Source organism: Quercus lobata, chromosome 4 (assembly GCF_001633185.2).
Source record: "Quercus lobata isolate SW786 chromosome 4, ValleyOak3.0 Primary Assembly, whole genome shotgun sequence".
Lineage (NCBI taxonomy): Eukaryota > Viridiplantae > Streptophyta > Magnoliopsida > Fagales > Fagaceae > Quercus > Quercus lobata.
In genome coordinates this window covers 1927823-1950351 of record NC_044907.1, presented here as the reverse complement: position 1 = coordinate 1950351, position 22529 = coordinate 1927823, and the positions used below count along the sequence as shown (strand labels likewise).

At 36.1% G+C, this 22529-nt stretch overlaps 1 long non-coding RNA gene across 1 annotated transcript; it reads left to right on the top strand.

Moving 5' to 3' along the window:
* Positions 1 to 14: 14 nt before the first annotated feature.
* Positions 15 to 20658, top strand: LOC115986733. Its single transcript, XR_004090827.1, has 23 exons — positions 15 to 1090; positions 1207 to 1345; positions 1471 to 1533; positions 2015 to 2085; positions 2223 to 2358; positions 2695 to 2782; positions 2952 to 3095; positions 3186 to 3231; positions 3987 to 4120; positions 4256 to 4349; positions 5622 to 5707; positions 5791 to 5931; positions 6180 to 6386; positions 7895 to 8145; positions 8268 to 8370; positions 8499 to 8561; positions 9051 to 9184; positions 9318 to 9411; positions 10897 to 11037; positions 11287 to 11494; positions 19812 to 19897; positions 19980 to 20119; positions 20335 to 20658. It is a non-coding gene; the product is annotated as an uncharacterized LOC115986733 (long non-coding RNA).
* The last annotated feature ends 1871 nt before the right edge of the window (positions 20659 to 22529 follow it).

Genomic DNA, 22529 nt, shown 5'->3' with positions numbered 1-22529 from the left:
GGTTACATTGACATGTCACTAGAAGCCTTGCAACCACATATAAATCTCAAAGCATTGAGTTTAAAGCGGTACGGGGTAGTGAGATTTCCACATTGGTTTTTGTCCCTCAGAGATCTTGTCCAATTTAAATTAGATTCATGTAAAAAATGCCAATATCTTCCATCGTTGGACCAATTTCCTTCTCTCAAAATTATTTATTTGTTCGAATTGAATTCTTTAGAGCACATATCAGATTCAGAGAGAGATAACAATGATTCTTTATTCTACCCATCTTTGGAGAAACTCTATATTAAAGAATGCCCTAATTTAAAGGGATGGTGGCGGGGAAGGAGGGATTCTCTTCCTTCATTTCCTCGTCTTTCTAGTTTACAAATTTGGAATTCCCCTCAGCTGACTTCCTTTCCTTTGTTTCCATATCTCGAAGGTTTGAAGCTAATGAATTGTAGCTTAAAGCAGTCATTGGAGAGGATGATGATAAACAACAAGACTTCTTCAGGGAATCTACCATAAATTGCTTCTTCTTCTTCTACAATTGTTGCCCCTCTCTCCAAATTAAATTTCCTGTGGATAAAGGGAACGGAAAAAGCTTTGCCAAAGGAGTGCCTACCAAATCTCATTTCTCTCCGTACTATATATCTACTCAAATGTCCTCTTCCTCAAGGCATTCGATATCTTACGGCACTTCAAAATCTGTTTGTTTGGAACTCTGAGGTGGTTGATTTATCCAATGATTGTGATGAGATGGAATGGCAAGGACTTAGGACCCTTCTCTTTTTGCAATTCCGTCAACTTCCAAAGTTGGTCTCTCTCCCAACGGGGCTTCAATATGTCAGCTCTCTACAAAAACTCCAAATTTCGTACTGTCCTAGTTTGATAGCTATACCGGAGTGGATCTGCAAACTTATATCTCTTCAATCACTTTTAATTAGGGATTGCCCTAAATTGGAATCATTGCCAAAAGGAATCGATGAAATTGGAGGATGTCCCATCTTACTGAAAAGATGCAAGAAGCAAATCGGGGAAGATTGGCATAAAATTTCTCACATTCCCAATTTGGAAGGAGATCTGTCTCGGCAAGAAGAAGAGCCAGGTATGTAAAAGTCACCATTTTATTCCCAACCTTCGATTAAAAAAAATCCAAATGCACAATTCTTCTTCTCCATTGTTCTCTCTCAACGGCTGTATTTCTTGGTGATTAAATTTCAGATGAAGAAGAACCAAATGAAGAAATTTCAGATGAAGAAGAACCAAACGAAGAAGCAAAGAAACCTGCTTGTCAGAATTGGGACTTAATTAAAGCTTTTGGGTGCTGCAATTGTTCAACAACACAACAACTCACTCACTGGTACTATCTCCTTTCTTTTCTTTTGCCTTTTCCCCCTTTATCTGCTTATAATATTCTCATTTTTTAAATTATATTTTGGAAAAAAATTAATGTGAACTTTCTTTCATTACCCATTGTGTAAACAGAGTCAATATTACTAGGACAATTGAACTGGGCAACCGTGCCATAGGATTCAGCTCATTGTACAGGTATTCAATTCCTTTTTAAATATATAAGCTTCCAATTTTCTGTTATGTATACAGATAATGCCATTTATCACAACTTGTTATCTTAAGTTAAATCACTATGGGATCATGTTTTGTAGTAAAATATAATTTTCAAGCATCATGGTTTTATTTCGAAATGTAGCTTGATAAGTTGATATTTAGAAGGAAAATGTTACTATATGTTACCGAAACATCGAACTATCTAAGTTTTCTCAGTTTGTTGATTTTAATATTGTTGTCTGGTTTGAGCTAAAAAAAACATGAATTCTACCACTGACCTGGTTTATAAATTATAACACTAAATATACTTTATAGAGATCAAGCACAGATTCATTATTTTTATTGTCATTACAGACTAAATTCTGCAGTCGAGACAAATCCTTGTTTTTATTTTTTTATAGCTAGTTTTTCTATTGATAGTAACAGTAGAACCTGATGCATCATTTTAATGCAAGTGCTCCAGTCTTTTATCATGTACATTTATATAGCTAGCTTTCAACAACAATATGTGGCTTTCTCAAGTGATTTATCGATGTAGGTAACTCATATACAATATCCTAAGCTCTCTCTCAAGTGTCCTTTGTCCTTACTTCTTTAGTTTCTTCTTTCACATCTTTGCATCTTCAGATACTAACATCAATTCTTGTTTTACTGTATTTCACATGCATCAGCACAAGACAAGAAGTAGAGAATAAATATAGGGCCCCATGTGTAAGTGATGTAGTGCTTTTGATCTCTAAGTACATTGAGATACAGAGATGATTGCTTTCATACAGTTTGCATATAGCCTCAAGACTCCTATGAAAGGTAAGCCTACTTATCTAAAATCGTAATGGTTTAACTACTGCTTTCATATATTTTAGTATTTTATATTTCCAACTTTTACTTCTACTGTCTAATTCTGTTTCTAGGTATAATTTTTGTATGTCCTTTTTTTTTTTTTTCCCCTCTAAATGTCCAATGATACTTCCCCTAGTAATGTGGGAGCTGTTTCACCAGTTTGTTTAGCAAACAAGATGTGTTTGCATCAAAGTGCTTTTTTTGAGACATTTTAGCTTTATCTATTGAATGGGAAAGGAAGGGGAAGAGGAGGAATTTAATTCCTAAGAACCAAAATAATATGAATTTATTTGAAAAATGTAGGAGGAAATAGGTCACGAGTGCATTAAGCTGCTCACATCCCAGAGATTGAAATTTATTTTGGAAGGATTTAGCTCCAATGTGTATACAGGTTTCTCATATCCCTCCAAATTTCTCAAGTACTTTTTTTTTTTATCAGTATATAAGTAAGTATTTTACCAAACAAAAAGACAAGGTCCAAATATACAGTTAGTATACTACATAACCAAATTTCTCAGATACCAATCACGTTCACTCTTAAATTTACCCTTTGGTTTCAGGTTGATGACTTTATCATTTATTGGGCTCTATATGCAAAAACCTGAGGAGAAATGAATACTGAAGCAGGTAAGAATTTAAAAGTGCATGTTTTTTTTCCAAACTCGACTATGCGAAGTTTACACAGAAACAAGGAGAAAATAATGGTAACTATCTCATTCCTTACCACATTAAATCTTTCCTCATAGGTTTGGCTTCAATTTTTGAGGTTTTTAAATTTTTTTTTCTTCTGGCAGTATGATAGGCAACATCAACAGCAAAGTCTTATTCCCAAGTTTTGAGGTTACCTATGGATCCTCATTTCCTCCCAAAACTTTTTCCTTTTTTGAAATATGGTGGAAAACTTATTCACCTTTTTATTTCTCAAAATTTGGTCTGATAGGTTACCATGGATGAAAGCTATAGCTCGGTGTTACCACTCAAAGTATTACCTACTTTAAGGATAGCTTAATTTCATGGTGAATGATTTTTGGACTTCTCAACCAATAAGACTTCGTTGAACAAGGGTTGCTTGGAGAGTTCCGTTACATTATAAAGAAGGAATTTCTTTCATCTTTGGATTAATTTCTTAAGGTTACTTAGGAGTAATATTAGAGATATGGCACCTGTGAAATATCACATGAATCTAACACCTTGTTGAATTTTTTTTTTAAGTGCTCTATCTGATAGGTTCAGGCTTGCTGGTTTATTTGTATTGCTATTGTAAAGTGTCATTCTTTTGTTGTCCTGAGTTGTAACTTGTAATTGTCTTAGTGCTCTGTCTGCTGCTTCAGACTTGCTGTTGTATTTGAGTTGCTGGTTTTCGGCTTGGTTTGAATGAATTTTCTCCCTGATTATCCAATAATAAAATAAAATGCAATCTAGCACCTTTTATTCTCGAGAACAGGAGTTCCTAACTTTTCTAATGGCTTTTAAATTGAATCTGGGACAAATAGGACCCTTTTTCTTCATTTTTTATAAATAATTTCCAATTATGTTTACTTATCAAAAAAAAAATTTTCCAATTATGTTATATAAGTAAATTCTTTTCTGGGCAGAAGTTGGCTTTCCAGGTGAAGGCAAGACTGTTCACCTAAATGAGAAAGAGCGATGCTTTTAAACATGAACTTCCTCTCTTTGTGGTCATGGGATGTTGGAATGGATACCAAGGTTGATTTGACTGAACTCACTAGTATTTTTCGCATTTCTGTTTTTTACAGTTTACTTGATCTTAGGACTTTCAATTTTTAATTTATAACTTCTGCATATTAATTAAAAAAAACTGGTACTTTTCTTTCATCATTTTCTTCTTTCTAATAAATTGCAGCTTTGTATCTCAAATTGAGTTGATGAAATGATGTATTTGATGTGCTTCAACTATTGTTTAAACAGAGTAAAATTTGGCTCAAGGTGATATCAAGGTAATATCTCAAGGAGAATTAAATCTTGCAACCATGCTACTGGAATTAGCTCATTGTATAGGAATTTTTCTGTTTCAAATCCTTTTTATATGTAAGCACCTAACTTGCTGTTATATCTTCAAATCACAATCATAATAATAAGGGTTTTACATTAGTAAATGACTCACAATTTTGTCCAGTAGCTTGGTCTTATTTGAAAAAAAAGGTTGATTTTTTAAATCATTTGATAAAGTCCAATAAAATGGGAAATGTTCCTATATGTTATCATAACATAAAACTACCATATTTTTCTCACAATCAATTTTTATATTATAGGTTGCTTGGAAGAGAAAAAGAACAAAAAAAAAAAAAAACCCTGGCATATGTTTTATAACACTAATTACCATATATTATAAACCTAGAGGTCCAAAAATTAATTATTGTTGTTGCTATGAAAGGCTAAATAATATAGTTAGCACTATTTTTTTTGTGAAGCAATTCTCTCTACAAAGATATTAGCAACAGAACTTGATGCATCGTTTTAATGTTTGTGCTTGAAGCTTTGATCATATACATTTATATTGGTAGTTTTTCACAACAATCCATAGCTTTCTTTAGTGAACCATCCATGGAGGCAACTCATACAATATCCTAATTTATATCTCTAGAGTACTTTTTGTCATTTCCCCCTTGTTTCTTCTTTCACCTCTTTAAGACCTGATTTACTTGTGGGTTGTTTGTTATTCCATATGACTTCTTGTTGTCAGTTTATGTAGTAATATCTATTCTTGATTTACATATCAACTATATATCATGTGAAGTGTATCTAGATAATTAAAGAGTAAATGATAACCCATGTATAAGGTGATGTAGTGCTTTCTAATTCCATACTTGACATTGAGATACATGGATAATTGCTTTGACAAAGTATGTTAATAAACTCATGACTCTTGTGAGAGGTGAGCCTATGTATCTGAATTAGTAATGGTTTAATAGTTGCTTTTATATTCCAGTACCTTAAGTCTGCAATTTTTACTTGTCATGCTTGTATCTGTTTCTAAGTATTATTATGCATGCATCAAAATTGTTGTTTGAACTTTGAAGATAGTTTTACTTTATATATTAAATTGGAAAGGGTTGTGGAAGAAAAATATATTTTTGGAAGAGAATAAATATTTTTAATGAATTCTCATTTGAAAGGAGGAATTTGATTTTCAAGAACCAAAATAATGTGAAGCATTTGTTTGGATTTCTTTTGGTACATCTTTTCTCACTTATTTAGAAAAAATCCAGGTGTATATATGTCAAGAGTGGACTAAGCTTTTCATATCCCACGATTCGAAATTTATTTTAGAAGTATTTAACCCGTGTGTCTACAGGTGCATACATCTCCATTCTCAGTTCCCTTCAAATTTATCAAATACCAGATTGGTTCTCTCTTAGCTTTTCCCTTTGGTTTCAGGTGTGGGGAGTTTATTAGTTATTGGGTACTATATCCAAAAGCCTGAGGATAATTGATAATACAGTAGACAAGAGTTTAATAGTGCATGTTTTTCTAAAGCTGCTTGGTACAAAAACTATGCAGAAACTAAGAAAAAGAATGGTAATTATCTCTTTCCTTACCTAATTAAATCTTTCCTCATAGATAAGGTTTCAATTTTTGAAATTTTCTTTTTCTTTTCTTGAAAAATGGTAGCAAAAGTATTACTTTCTACCTCCTCTTTTTAATTTATCCTTCTCTTCATTTTGTTTTTGCAATATGCATGGATTGGTAAAAAAATTTGTTACTTTCTCACTTATTCTCTAAATTTATTTCTTAAATGTTGGTCTAATAGATTCTCATAAATGCAGACCGGTGGTACTTAGAGAATTCCCGAAATCAGGGTAGATGATTCTAGGACCTTACTTGATGAGTTCCATGAACGGAAGGATTGTTTGGTGAATGTTGTAAAATCGTAAACAAGACATTTGATTTCGTCTTTCCACTAATTTCTCAAGGCTGCTTACCATACCATGAAGTTATAGACATTTCGAGATAGTAAACTTGTAAAATATCAGGTAATTATATTTCCATCGGTTTGGGTTATGTTTAGTTCTTAGGTAGGATCCTTGAATTAGTGAATCTTGGAATTTAGTATATGTGTACGGAAGTTTCATTCTATTGATAAGAATATATACATAAATGATTATTTGGGCACAAGTTGGCTTTCAATGTGATCGTGTGATGCACAAGTTTCATCATTCAATGTGATCGTGTGATGCACAAGTTTCATCAAAGGATAAGATCTATGGTATCTACAAAAATTTGAGAAAATTTTCTTGTAGACAATTGAAAAAAATACTTTTTGTTTTTGCAACATCATTAGAGCTTCACTTAAGGGATAGTGATTAGAGTTCAATTTTATCTACTCCTTCTTAATTCTCGTACTTGATACGTATACTTTATCCTTGGACTTATGGGTCTTCTTTGAGAAGATTTATAAGAAAACATGTTTCAAATGACACCCCCTGTGAAAAAGTAGAAAAGCTGAGACAAAGGGAGAGTTGGAAGGTTTTTTACTTTTTATTTGGGATAAATAGAGACAGGGAGTGTTAATAAATGAAACAAACATAACATGAGGATAACAATTACAAAACAGCAGTCAATGCCAAAGTTAGTGAAGAGTGATAGTCCAAGTGCCTATATGAACAAGTGTGAACAGATGAAACACCATGTGAAGGCCCTGCCAATAACAATCTCCATTCCAAACCATCTCTTTGGACCATAACAACCTTCATTCTTGTCTTGACCACTTGTCCCCTCACTTTTGGCACTCATGAAACTCCTTATACCTGTAGCCTTTTCAGATTTAATTTGCTTTCTACAATATCAAAAGAATTTGAAATGAAAAAGCAGAGTCATGTATGTTAATTACATTACCACTGGGACTAGGAGCAGGACTACCATCACTTTGATTAGAACTCCTTCCCAATTGGTAGAAAACTTGAGCTTCTGGTGAATTAGGGTCCAAGTGTAGAAGAGTTGCATCCATTACCATGCAAACAAATCAACTCAGATGTGTAAAATATTAGCCACTTCTAGTAACATCCATTCTTCTTTTCAAAGAAGTATAAAACCAAAACAGGTCTATTGCACTCACCATTCACTTCTTACGTTGAATTTCATTTAAAGCTATTAGCTAGAGCAAAACACCTCTTATAGCTGAATTCATACCAGGACACTGGGAGACATTAGTAGGGGCATGGCAAACAGAAGGCAGGCCCAAAGCAAGTGTAACATTAATCTGTAGTCCTAATTCAGGATCATTACGATCTCTGATGATGACACACAAGCACTTCTTGTTGTCCTTTAGGACTTGTTTAAGACCAGTGCAACAGTCTGGTGTAGGTGCTTTTGCTTGTCTACCAACGTAAGGCAGACATGTAGCAGTCCTACTAGTTGCTGTGCACACTCTTCTCTGTCTTTGGCTGCGTCTGCCGTTGCATAGCTAACCATAGCTGACATTAGCACTAATAGGAAAGGAAGTATCGAAGTGCTCAAGTGTAAGGCTATTGCCATTTTGTAGGTGGCAGTGTCCTAGTTTGATAGCTATACCGGAGTGGATCTGCAAACTTATATCTCTTCAATCACTTGAAATTTGGGATTGCCCTAATTTGGAATCATTGCCACAAGGAATTGGTGCCCTTACCTCTTTGCAAACACTAAGTATTTACAAATGTCCCATCTTACTGAAAAGATGCAAGAAGCAAATGGGGGAAGATTGGCATAAAATTTCTCACATTCCCAATTTGGAAGGAGATCTTGAAGAAGAGCCAGGTATGTAAAAGTCACCATTTTATTCCCAACCTTCGATTAAAAAAAATCCAAATGCACAATTCTTCTTCTCCATTGTTCTCTCTCAACGGCTGTATTTCTTGGTGATTAAATTTCAAATGAAGAAGAACCAAACGAAGAAGCAAAGAAACCTACTTGTCAGAATTGGGACTTAATTAAAGCTTTTTGGTGCTGCAATTGTTCAACAACACAACAACTCACTCACTGGTACTATCTCCTTTCTTTTCTTTTGCCTTTTCCCCCTTTATCTGCTCATAATATTCTCATTTTTTAAATTATTTTTTGGAAAAAAAAAATTAATGTGAACTTTCTTTCATTACCCATTGTGTAAACAGAGTCAATATTACTAGGAGAATTGAACTGGGCAACCGTGCCATAGGATTCAGCTCATTGTACAGGTATTCAATTCCTTTTTAAATATATAAGCTTCCAATTTTTATATTAGAGATATGGCACCTGTGAAATATCACATGAATCTAACACCTTGTTGAAATTTTTTGTTAAGTGCTCTGTCTAATAGGTTCAGGCTTGCTGGTTTATTTGTATTGCTGTTGTAAAGTGTCATTCTTTTGTTGTCCTGAGTTGTAACTTGTAATTGTCTTAGTGCTCTGTCTGCTGCTTCAGACTTGTTGTTGTATTTGAGTTGCTGGTTTTTGGCTTGGTTTGAATGAATTTTCTGCCTGATTAAGCAATAATAAAATAAAATAAAATCTAGCACATTTTATTCTCAAGAACAGTAGTTCCTAGCTTTTCTAATGGCTTTTAAATTGAATCTGGGACAAATAGGACCCTTTTTCTTCATTTTTTATAAATAATTTCCAATTATGTTTACTCATAAAAAAAATAATTTCCAATTATGTTATATAAGTAAATTCTTTTCTGGGCAGAAGTTGGCTTTCCAGGTGAAGACAAGACTGTTCGCCTAAATGAGAAAGATCGATGCTTTTAAACATGAACTTCCTCTCTTTGTGGTCATGGGATGTGGGAATGGATACCAAGGTTGATTTGACTGAACTCACTGGTATTTTTCGCATTTCTGTTTTGACAGTTTACTTGATCTTAGGACTTTCAATTTTTAATTTATAACTTCTGCATATTAATTAAAAAAACTGTGACTTTTCTTTCATCATTTTCTTCTTTCTAATAAATTGCAGCTTTGTATCTCAAATTGAGCTGATGAAATGATGTATTTGATGTGCTTCAACTATTGTTTAAACAGACTAAAATTTGGCTCAAGGTGATATCAAGGTAATATCACAAGGAGAATTAAATCTTGCAACCATGCTACTGGAATTAGCTCATTGTATAGGAATTTTTCTGTTTCAAGTCCTTTTTATATGTAAGCACCTAACTTGATGTTATATCTTCAAATCACAATCATAATAATAAGGGTTTTACTAACGTGTGCCCTTAGGGCACACATTAGTAAATGACTCACAATTTTGTCCAGTAGCTTGGTCTTATTTGAAAACAAAGGTTGATTTTTTAAATCATTTGATAAATTCCAATAAAATGGGAAATGTTCCTATATGTTATCATAACATAAAACTACCATATTTTTCTCACAATCAATTTTTATATTATAGGTTGCTTGGGAGAGAAAAAGAACAAAAAAAAAAAAAAAAAAACCCCTGGCATATGTTTTATAACACTAATTACCATATATTATAAACCTAGAGGTCCAAAAATCTTTTAATTATTGTTGTTGCTATGAAAGGCTAAATAATATAGTTAGCACTATTTTTTTTGTGAGGCAATTCTCTCTACAAAGATATTAGCAACAGAACTTGATGCATCGTTTTAATGTTTGTGCTTGAAGCTTTGATCATATACATTTATATTGGCAGTTTTTCACAACAATCCATAGCTTCCTTTGGTGAACCATCGAAGGAGGCAACTCATACAATATCCTAATTTATATCTCTAGAGTCTTTTTTGTCATTTCCCCCTTGTTTCTTCTTTCACCTCTTTAAGACTTGATTTACTTGTAGATTGTTTGTTATTCCATATGACTTCTTGTTGTCAGTTTATGTAGTAAGATCTATTCTTGATTTACATATCAAATATATATCATGTGAAGTGTATCTAGATAATTGTAGAGTAAATGATAACCCATGTATAAGGTGATATAGTGCTTTCTAATTCCATACTTGACATTGAGATACATGGATAATTGCTTTGACAAAGTATGTTAATAAACTCATGACTCTTGTGAGAGGTGAGCCTATGTATCTGAATTAGTAATGGTTTAACAGTTGCTTTTATATTCCAGTACCTTAAGTCTGCAATTTTTACTTGTCATGCTTGTATCTGTTTCTAAGTATTATTATGCATGCATCAGAATTGTTGTTTGAGCTTTGAAGATAGTTTTACTTTATATATTAAATTGGAAAGGGTTGTGGAAGAAAAATCTATTTTTGGAAGAGAATAAATATTTTTAATGAATTCTCATTTGAAAGGAGGAATTTGATTTTCAAGAACCAAAATAATATGAAGCATTTGTTTGGATTTTTTTTGGTACATCTTTCGGTACATCTTTCCTCACTTATTTAGAAAAAATCCAGGTGCATATATATCAAGAGTGGACTAAGCTTTTCATATCCCACGATTCAAAATTTATTTTAGAAGTATTTAACTCGTGTGTCTACAGGTGCATACATCTCCATTCTTAGTTCCCTTCAAATTTATCAAATACCAGATTAGTCCTCTCTTAGCTTTTCCCTTTGGTTTCAGGTGTGGGGAGTTTATTAGTTATTGGGTTCTATATCCAAAAGCCTGAGGATAATTGATAATACAGCAGACAAGAATTTAATAGTGCATGTTTTTCTAAACCTGCTTGGTACAAAAACTAGGCAGAAACTAAGAAAAAGAATGGTAATTATCTCTTTCCTTACCTAATTAAATCTTTTCTCATAGATAAGGTTTCAATTTTTGAAATTTTCTTTTTCTTTTCTTGAAAAATGGTAGAAAAAGTATTACTTTCTACCTACTCTTTTTAATTTATCCTTCTCTTCATTTTGTTTTTGCAATATGCATGGATTGGTAAAAATATTTGTTATTTTGCTCACTTATTCTCTAAATTTATTTCTTAAATGTTGGTCTAATAGATTCTCATAAATGCAGGCTGGTGGTACTTAGAGAATTCCCTGAAATCAGGGTAGATGATTCTAGGACTTTACTTGATGAGTTCCATGAACAGAAGGATTGTTTGGTGAATGTTGTGAAATCATAAACAAGATATTTGATTTTGTCTTTGCACTAATTTCTCAAGGCTGCTTATCATACCATGAAGTTATAGACATTTCGAGATAGGAAACTTGTAAAATATCAGGTAATTATATTTCCATCAGTTTGGGTTATGTTTTGTTCTTAGGTAGGATCCTTGAATTAGTGAATCTTGGAATTGAGTATATGTGTACAGAAGTTTCATTCTATTGATAAGAATATATACATAAATGATTATTTGGGCACAAGTTGGCTTTCAATGTGATCGTGTGATGCACAAGTTTCATCAAAGGATAAGATCTATGGTATCTACAAAAATTTGAGAAATTTTTCTTGTAGACAATTGAAAAAAATACTTTTTGTTTTTGCAACATCCTTAGAGCTTCACTTAAGGGATGGTGATTAGAGTTCAATTTTATCTATTCCTTTTTAATTCTCGTACTTGATACATAATACTTTATCCTTGGACTCATGGGTCTTCTTTGAGAAGATTTATAAGAAAACATGTTTCAAATGACACCCCTTGTGAAAAAGCAGAAAAGCTGAGACAAAGGGAGAGTTGGAAGGTTTTTTACTTTTAATTTGGGATAAATAGAGACAGGGAGTATTAATAAATGAAACGAACATAACATGAGGATAACAATTACAAAACAGCAGTCAATGCCAAAGTTAGTGAAGAGTGATAGTCCAAGTGCCTGTATGAACAAATGTGAACTGATGAAACACCATGTGAAGGCCCCGCCAATAACAATCTCCATTCCAAACCATCTCTTTGGACCATAACAACCTTCATTCTTGTCTTGACCACTTGTCCCCTCACTTTTGGCACTCGTGGAACTCCTTATACCTGTAGCCAGAGAAATTACCCAGATTTAATTTGCTTTCTACAATATCAAAAGAATTTGAAATGAAAAAGTAGAGTCATGTATGTTAATTACATTACCACTGGGACTAGGAGCAGGACTACCATCACTTTGATTAGAACTCCTTCCCAATTGGTACTAATAGGAAAGGAAGTATCGAAATGCTCAAGTGTAAATGTGACATTCTATGATTGCTGTAGGATGCAAGAAAAGTAACTAAAATTCCATTCCTCTAAATGCACATGATGTAATCTACTAAAGCACCTTTTCTTTCTTTCTCTATCTTCTGTTTGGGCCACAGTTCCATTAGGCTTGAGTTCATATTTGGGACACAGCATTCTCTAGGACGGACGAGGTTTGAGGCTTTGAGATTTGAGCTACCACAAATATCTAGTGTTAGCCTTAGCCTAAACCCAAATAATGATCCACAGCATTCTCTGTTGGATCTTTCCAATCTGCACAACCCTCTTTTTTTTTTTTTTTTTGATTGGAAACATATAACATAATTTCATTTCTCCAGACAACTGTCCAAGGAATTTACATCAAACAGAATCTAGTGTTCAAGTAGGGGAGGAGTATCCTCTACCCATATTACACTATCTTTCACATTCATTGCATTCCTAGCTAGTAAGTGCGCTGCTTCGTTAGTGTTTCTCCTAGTATGCACAGCCTTCCAAGAGTTGAACTGCAGCAGAAAAAGTTTCAGCCCTTCACCAATCTTCAGAATGGGCAGGGTCGGAGGGATGCAACCATTTAAAGCTTGTATAACTCGTTGGGGGTCTCCTTCCACCACAATATCTTTCAGTCCCAGGTCCCAAGCTAAGTAAATACCTGCTTCTGTAGCTTTTGCTTCTGCTTCAATAGGCCCCAGCGGAAACTCAACTTTCTTGCACAATGCTCCCATCAACTCCCCTTGATCATTTCTAATTACCATGCCGAACCCACAGCAGCCCCAGTTGTTGAAGACTGCTGCATCAGTATTGACCTTGTATGTTCCTTTAGGAGGAAGACACCAGCGCTTGAGTCTAGGAGCAGAAGAAACACCAAAAAATCTGACCGGACTAGCAGAACACACTTCAAGCTCATACTTCTGAGCTTCCCCTGCAATGGTTTTCCCCCGTTTACAAACTTCCCCATGCCGAACTGCATTTCTGTTATTCCACAAACCCCATGCCGTGATAGCAAAAGCCTCCCAATTCATATCCCCAGGTGACTCCAGGAGCAACCAAACCACATCAAGAAATTCCTTCGGGGGGTGGATTAGCTTGTCAATCCTGAATTTTGTTTCAGCCCAAGTTTCCTTAGCAATAACACAGCCCCACAAAGCGTGGCCAGAAGTCTCACTTTCACCACAAAAGTCACAAAAGTCCTCTGTAAGCACCTTTCGGTGTAGCAGGCACTACTTCGTGGGGAGCACATTTCTACAAGCTCTCCACATGAAATGCTTTATTTTATTTGGACACTTTAAGTTCCAAACAACCTTCCACAACTCTGTCATTTTGGAATTATCCGAGCTGCCTGGGCTTTCCTCTCTTCCCTTGAGCTCATCAAGGTATTTAGCAGCCACTCTATGTGCGCTCTTAACAGTGAAGAAGCCGTTTGGGGACTTAGCCCACACCTAGGGGTCCGATGGGCTCATGGGGCTAATAGGAATGCTAAGGATAGCCTCTGCATCATAAGGGAGGAAAGAGTGACGTATCAAGGCAACATCCCACTCCGCTCGTTCCTGCACAATTAGGCTTGCCACTTTCGCCTCACTATCCATAGAGGTTCTTGGAGTTACTATTCTGCCTGAATCCGAGGAGGGAATCCATTTCTCCCCCCATATCTTAATGCTTCTCCCATCCCCAACAATCCATTTGGTCCCCTCCTTAATCACCGGTATAGCAGCCACCATGCTTCTCCATATGTAGGATGGATTTTTCCCTACTTGAGCTTCCATGAAGGAGGAGTTCGCAAAATACTTTGCCTTAAGAACTTTGTGGGTCAAAGAGTTTGGGTTTTGCTGTATTCTCCAGCTTTGCTTGGCTAGGAGGGCAAGGTTGAAAGCTCTTAAGTCCCTAAAACCCAGCCCCCCCTCCGCCTTTGGTTTGCATAGCTTTTGCCACGACACCTAAGCAATCTTTCTTACTTTATCTTTCTTTCCCCACCAGAAACCGCTCTCCATAGACGCTATCTCAGCGCAAAGAGAGTCTGGGAGCTTGAAACAATTCATGGTATATGTTGGAGTGGCCTGCGCAACCGCCTTTATAAGGATTTCCCTACCCGCATTAAATAACAATCTCCCTTTCCAACCCGTTATCTTCCTGCCCACTTGGTCTTTAATACAATTAAAGGCCTTTTTCTTTCCTCTTCCAACCATAGGAGGTAATCCCAAGTACTTTTCATGTTGTTTGACAATCTCGGCACCGAAGGTATCCTTCACAAAATTCTGAATGTCTTCCTTTGTGTTCTTGCTGAAAATTAGCGAGGTTTTTTCCCTATTCAACTTTTGTCCTGATTCCTTTTCATAGACTTCTAGTACCGAGGCTACTTGTCTGCACTCCTCCATAGTTGCTCTACAAAAGATGATGCAATCATCCGTAAAAAATAGGTGCGAAATTGAGGGGGCAAGCCTGCTCACAGCCACCCCTCTTATCAACCCCCCAGCTTCCTTTCTCCTCAGCAGGGCTGTCAATCCCTCGGCGCACAATAAGAACAAATATGGGGAAATAGGATCCCCTTGACGTAGCCCCCTAGATGGTGTAATTGTGCCCCTTGGTTCCCCATTAATGAGAACCAAAAAAGACGCTGTGGTCACGCACATCATAATTAGCAATATCCATTTTTCTTCAAAGCCCATTTTCCGCATCATCAACCCAAGATAGGCCTACTCAACCCGGTCATAGGTTTTAGACATATCCAACTTGATAGCCATTGATCCAGCGTGCCCCTTGCTTCTTTTAGCAATTGTGTTCATGGTTTTGAAAGCCACAACAACTTTGTCTTTTATAAGCCTTCCTGGAACAAAGGCACTCTGTGCTTCATTGATCACACTGTGCAAAATTTTTTTCAGTCTATTCGCAAGGACCTTTGATATTAAGTTGTAAATCACATTGCAGAGGCTGATGGGACGATAATTAGTTATCTTTTGTGGGTTTTTGGTCTTAGGAATCATGCAAATATAAGTATTATTGATACCCCTAGGCATTATACCAGTATTAAGAGCCTGTAATACACAATTTTGTACACTAGGACCAACAATATCCCAATATTTTTGGTAAAAGATAGGGGACATACCGTCGGGGCCCGGTGCTTTTGTTGGATGCATTTGTTTGAGCGCACTCTAGACCTCCTCTACCCTGAACTCCTTTAGAAGTGCCTGGTTCATCTCTGGGGTTACCCTTCTGTCCATAGCCTTTAAGCTTGCATCGAAATTGGCCGGTTGGTCCGAGCTGAATATTGACTTGAAATAATCCACAATTTTATTCTCTACTATCTCGGGTTCTTCTTGCCACACACCCTCGTCATCCAACATTCCCCCAACTCTGTTTTTTCGCTGCCGTTGGCTGGTTATGGCATGGAAAAACTTTGTGTTTTTGTCCCCATTTTGCAGCCAGCACACACGTGACCTTTGGTTCCACATGATTTCCTCCTTTGTGTGAAGCTCATTTATTTCCTTTCGGACTGCATGAATTTCCTCTGCCGTCTCATGTAGCTGGTTGAGGGACTCAAGAAGCTGAAGACGCGAATGCTTTTGTTTTAAACATTTGTAGACATTCCCGAAACTATTCTGGTTCCAGCATTGGAGTTGACGCTGGCATCTCTCTAATCTCTCCTGGATAGGCCGGGCAGAGTCATCCTTATAAGGGTCCCAAGCCATTTCAATGACTTCCTTACAATCTTCCTCTTTTGTCCACATTGCTTCAAAAAGAAGCGCTTCTTTCCCCGATTTCTATACTGATTCTTTTTGAGTAGCAGGACCAGCAAGCGATGATCCGATGCCGACATTGACACATTGTGTACCTTTGCCTCAGGAAAAATCTTTATCCATTCCTCATTTGCTACCATTCTGTCCAACCGAAGCAACGTGCGCTGATCACCAAACCGTCCATTACACCAGGTAAACCTCGGACCAACAAAACCTAAATCAATCAAGCCACACCTGCTAAGAGACTCCCTAAACTCCCCTATCTAATCATCATCCCTTTCCTTCCACCCTATCTTCTCGTCTGGATGCATGATTTCGTTAAAATCCCCGCACACCAACCACGGCATCTTGCATTGGGCATACAGGGATTCAATCAATTGCCAGGAGCTTTGCCTCATACTTGTGACGGGATGACCATAAAACCCAGTAGTCCTCCATGGGCCTCCACTACCTTCACCGTGAACCACCACGTCGATGTGGGAGTGAGGGCAACTCTTAAACCGAACATCTACACCTTCCTTCCATAGCATTGCAAGTCCATCGCTTTTGCCATCACAAGGAACAATAAGCCCTTGAGTAAAACCTAATTTGTATTGAAAACCTTTCATCTTATCAGTTGTTGCTTTTGTTTCTGCCAAGAACACCAAAATGGGGTTTTTTTCTTTCACCTCCTCGGTGAGTGTACGAACCGCCGGAGGAGTCCCCAACCCCCGACAATTCCATGCTAAAACGCTCATTGAGCTCGGCGGTGCTGCACTGTAGCCACCGCCTCTCCGCCAACCTTAAGCTTGTCTTCATCAATTTTTTCCCCTGTCTGAAGCTTACCCTTCTTTCGTTTGGTATTTAGAGCATTAGGATCTAACTCTTGTAAAGGGACCGGGCCACTTCTTTTTAATTTTTCTGGGCTGTCTCTTTTTACTGGGTTTGGCTTATTATTTTTCCTTGCAAGCCTTTTCCAATGCCCACTTGTGGGGCCCAAAGTCTCAGCTACCCAGCCCTTATCTTAGTTAAAGCTCATTGCCAACGGGCTAGATACTTCTTCGGACCATGGAATGGTTTGTATTGTCTCCAGGCCCAACTCACTTCTAGCTTCCGTGTGCCTTTCCTTTTCTTTAAGCTTGCTGTCTTCCACCTTATTCTTGGTTTTCTCCCATTGCATATCTCCCTCAATTTCTGCTGTGGGAAGGTTGCCTGTCAGTGAGTTCATGCTTCTAATGTCGAATCCCTCATCCCCCTTTTCTTGTGGCAGGCTTGACTTTCCATTTTCATGATTGAACTCCTCATCTTGACACGCCACCCTCTTTTCCTTTGAATTGTAAATCTGACTAGACCTTTGATTGGTCCTCCTCCCACTCACGTGACCTTCACCTGCTCCCTCCCTCACCTCTTGCCTGACCGCTTCTTGCACAAACATCCCTGTCGTCGTCTCCTCCCTATTCTGCTTGAAACTCATTCTATTAGTGCCTTCCGATCTCCCCTGATCATTCCCCACTCGTCTTCCTGGCTCACCCCTTAACCACGCCCCATATTGCATACAACCTTCCTCCTCTCCATTCTCTGAAACCTGTTTTTTTGCACATTCCTTTTCTCCATGGTCCAGCTTTCCACACCGGTAGCAGAAGTTCGGCAGCCGCTCGTATTTAAAGAATACCCATTTACTCTCTCCGCCTTCAATCGAAACCCTTTTACCCCTAACCAGTTTTTTAGTGGCATCAAAACGTACTCGCACCCTTAAAAATTTTCCCCATTGTACCCCTTTTTCAGGCACATCAATGTCTAGGATTGTTCCAATCTTTGCCCCGATTTCCATCCCAGTTTTGCGTGTCATGCTCTTTAGTAGAAGGTTGTAGATTTGAACCCAAAAAGGGGTCCATTTCAGGACTATCTCTTTTGGGACCAACTCCCCTTCAAATTCCTGCAAAAGTATAAGTTGCTTTTCAAAACTCCAAGGGCTCATCTCCATTACCCGTTTCTTATCTCTTCCATCGCCAAACTCCACAAGAAACATGTCATCTTCAATTTCAGAGATTTGGAGATCCCTGTTCGGTTTCCACAGCATTTTCATGTTCTTTCTCAAAACTTCCAAAAAAATGATACGTTTAGTGAGAATCTTCATAACCACAAAATTTTTTCCCATCTCCCTCGCTGACTTTGTACTACTACTCCCTAAGACAATATCTTCACCTTCTTCTTCTGTAAAACTTAGCTTACTCCACAGAGCTTCCAGTTCATCTGCCATATTGCTATAAGACCCACTCTCCCTTCCCCAGAGAAGGGGTTACCAAGACTGACCTCACCTCACCTGGAGGTCACAAAAACTCTTGCAAGACTAAGCTGCAAGACCAACACTGCTTCTACACGCGCAAGGGCATGAGAGCAACCTGGTTATGTTCTGAATATTTTGCACAACCCTCTTTTGAATAAACTATTTTGGCTACAAGTAAATTTGTCAAATGAATTCTATACTCGGAACCATCCTTTCCAATAAATCCTATGCTTAAAAAATTACAAACATAAAACACAAACACCTTCCAAGCTATGGACTATAACACCTTTCTAATTAGAAACCCACAGATGCGATGTTTTTCAGTTATGCACATTCATTTTAAAAAAAGACAATTAACATTGTGTAAATAAAGACATGCAGCAAACAAGTGTAACAAGTTAGGAAAGTCATAAAACATTGTGTAATTGTTAAGATCATCATGAAGAGTTACCTATTGTGGAGCTGCTACTGCTGCTGTGTGGATTGTGGAGTTGTTACTGCTGCTGTGTGGAGCAGTTATTGCTACTGTAGACAAGTAGAGTTGTTGCTAATGTAGTTACTAGAGTATAACTGTGTTGTAATTGAGTCACTGTAAATGTAATTTTGATTAGTAGAGCTTAGATCACATGGATGTATTTAGACCTAAATTATATTGATTTTACTATAGATCATCTATTAGTTGATATATTTGGTATTTTACTGTTTTCATGTTACTAATTAATCAATTAATATATTTTTAAATGCTTAGAGAGAAACCAAAAAAAAAAAAAAAAAAGTGTTATGCTACAAACTCTTGCAAACGCATCATAAGTAAATAATAATAATAGTAATGAAAACCATAAAGAGTGCAAATTTAAATGTTTCTTGATTTGTTCCATGTCACATGCTAATATGATGAGAAGTGTAGAGTAAATGATATCCCATGTATGAGGTGATTTAGTGCTTCTAATTATAAAATTCACTTGAGATACATGGATAATTGCTTTGATAAAGTATGTAAATAACCTCATGACTCCAGTGAGAGGTGAGCCTATGTATCCGAATTAGTAATGGTTTAATAGTTGCTTTTGTCTTCTACCCAAAAAAAAACAGTTGCTTTTGTTTTCCAGTTTAATAAGTTTGCAATTTTTACTTGTCATGTTTGTATATGTTTCTAAGTAATATTATGCATGCATCAGAATTGTTGTTTGAAGATAGTTTTACTTCATATATATTGAATTGGAAAGGGGTGGGGGAAAAAAATCTATTTTTGGTAGAGAATAAATGTTCCTGATGAATTCTCATTTGAAAAGAGGAATTTGATTTTCATGAACCAAAATAATGTGAAGCATTTGTTGGATATTTATTATACATCTTTTCTCACTTATTTAGTAAAAAAATGCAGGTGGAAATATGTCAAGAGTAGACTAAGCTTTTCACATCCCAGGATTTGAAGTTTATTTCAAAAGTATTTAACCCATGTGTCTACAGGTGCATACATCTCCATTCTCTGTTCCCTTCAAATTTTTCAAATAACAGATTAGTTCTCTCTAGCTTTTCCCTTTGGTTTCAGGTATGGAGAGTTTATTAGTTATTGGGTTCTATATCACAAAGCTGAGGATAATTGATAATACATCAGACGATAGTTTAACAGTGCATGTTTATCTAAACCTACATGGAATGAAAAGTATGTTGAAGCGAAGAAAAAGAATGGTAATTATCTCTTTCCTAACCTAATTAAATCTCGCCTCATAGATAAGGTTTCAATTTTTGAATTTTTCTTTTTCTTTTCCTTTTCCCTGAAATATGGTAGAAAAAGTATTACTTTCTACTTCATTTTTTTGGCAATGGATTGGTAGAAAATTTGTTAAAATTTTTTACTTTCTCACTTATTCTCTAAATTTATTTCTTAAACGTTGGTCTAATAGGTTCTCATAAATGAAGACCGTTGGCACTTAGAGAATTCCATGAAATCCGGGTAGATGATTCTTGGACTTCTTAACTTGATGAGTTCCGTGAACAAAAGGATTGTTTGGTGAATGTTGTAAAATCATAAACAAGATATTTGATTTCATCTTAGCTCTAATTTCTCAAGGTTGCTTAACATACCATGAGGTTATAGACACATTTTGAGATAGGAAACGTGTAAAATATCAGGTAATTATATTTCCTAAAGTTTGGGTTCCAAATAAATATGTAAATATAGTCTTGGTACAGATTAGATATTTGAATCTTTATGCTTTACATTTTTTTTTTCTTTTTTCTTTCTAGTTATGTTTTGTCTTAAGGCAGGATCCTTGAATTAGTGAATCCTGGAATTGAGTATATGTGCACAGAAGTTTCATTCTATTGAGAAGATTATATACATAAATGATTATTTGGACAGAAGTTAACTTTCGATGTGATAGTGTGATGCAGAACGTTTAATATCATTCTAACTCAATGAATACCTTGATAGCTCAAGGAAAAAAAAAAAAAATGTAATCTACAGAAATTTGAGAATTCTCATAGAAGTTTTTTTTCCCCCCAATCTAATCAAGGATAAGATAATGGTATCTACCAAACTTTGAGAAATTTCTCTTGTAGACAATTGAGAAAGTTACTTTTTGTTTTTGTAACATTCTCAGAGCTTCACTTCAAGGATTGTGATTAGAGTTCAATTTTTAATTGTTACTTTTTTTATTCTCATATTAGATATGTATACTGAATCGGTAGTTTTTCCTTGGAAAGATTTATAAGAAAAACATAGTTCAAATGACACCCTTTGTGGAAAAGTTGAGACAAAGGGAGAGTTGAAATGTTTAATAAATGAAAAGTGCGTAACCTGAGTATAACAACTACAAAACGGCAGTCAAGGCTTAAGTTACTGAAAAGTGAGAGTCCAAGTGCTTATATGAACAAGTGTGAACTGATGAAACACCATTTTAAGGCCCTTCTTATCACAAATGCCATTCCAAACCATCTCTTTGGACCATAACAATCTTCATTCTTGTCCAGACCACTAGTCCCCTCACTTTTGGCATTCGTGGAACTCCTTCCACCTGAAGTTGGAGAAATTGTCCCCAAATTTAGATAGTTTTCTACAATATCAAAATAACAGTAATTAAAAAAAAAATGAAAAAACATGTAGCCAGTCCTACTAGTTGCTGTGCACACTCATCTGCCATTGAATAGCTAACGTATAGTGGGTCACTTCACCCAACCCAACCAAAGGCAACAAGTCAGTGACAATGATGATGCCCTAGGCGTTGAAATCATGATATCATTCACCGTTCTTAATGACATCAAAATCATAAACCCGTGCACTTCATTTTTATTTTCTCTTGCACATCTTGGGCTAGTAATGTCTATCTTTTCTTTGGGCCACAATTCTTTTAGGCTTGAGTTCATATTTGGGCCATAGCATTCTCTAGTTGGACTAACATGTACCAAAGAGAAAACAAGAGGAAGAACAGTCAAGGACGAGGTTTGAGGCTTTGAGATTTGAGCTACAACATAAATCTGTTGTTAGCCTTAGGCCAAACCCAAATAATGATCCATAACTTGTCTATAATCAATATCATCATCGGACTTCCTTCAACTGAATTTATCATAGTTTGAAGGTACAAGGCTGGGGCTAGGCCTTAGCTTCTCATTTTATAAATGTATGACATTGTAGTTTACTATACAATTGGTGTAATACTCTACCAATAGAAACATAAATCCTTTTTAAAGAACAAGATAATTAATTTTTTTTTTTGACAACTTTTTATATTTCCCATGAAAATGATATCAATTTTTTTTTTTAAAATAGCACATTAGCTTATGTACGCCAGTTTGGTTATCAAATAAGTCATCACTATTTTGTATGTATGTAGAGTTGGACATACTTTGAAAGCTCAAGGAAAAAATGTACAATTTGTGGCAAATACCCAGTCTCACACTCAAGAAGCTGCTTTCATATATTTCTCAAATGATCTCATTTGTTGTTAAGTTGTAAATTAGTTATCACCCCTTTAAAAGGCACCAACCCCTTTCGAAATTCTTTACACCCTTCCGCTTTCAAATACAATCCCTTCCTATTGCCATGTAGGACTAAAGTAGCACACAGCTCACAAAAGACTTGCGTCGCTATTGGATCTTT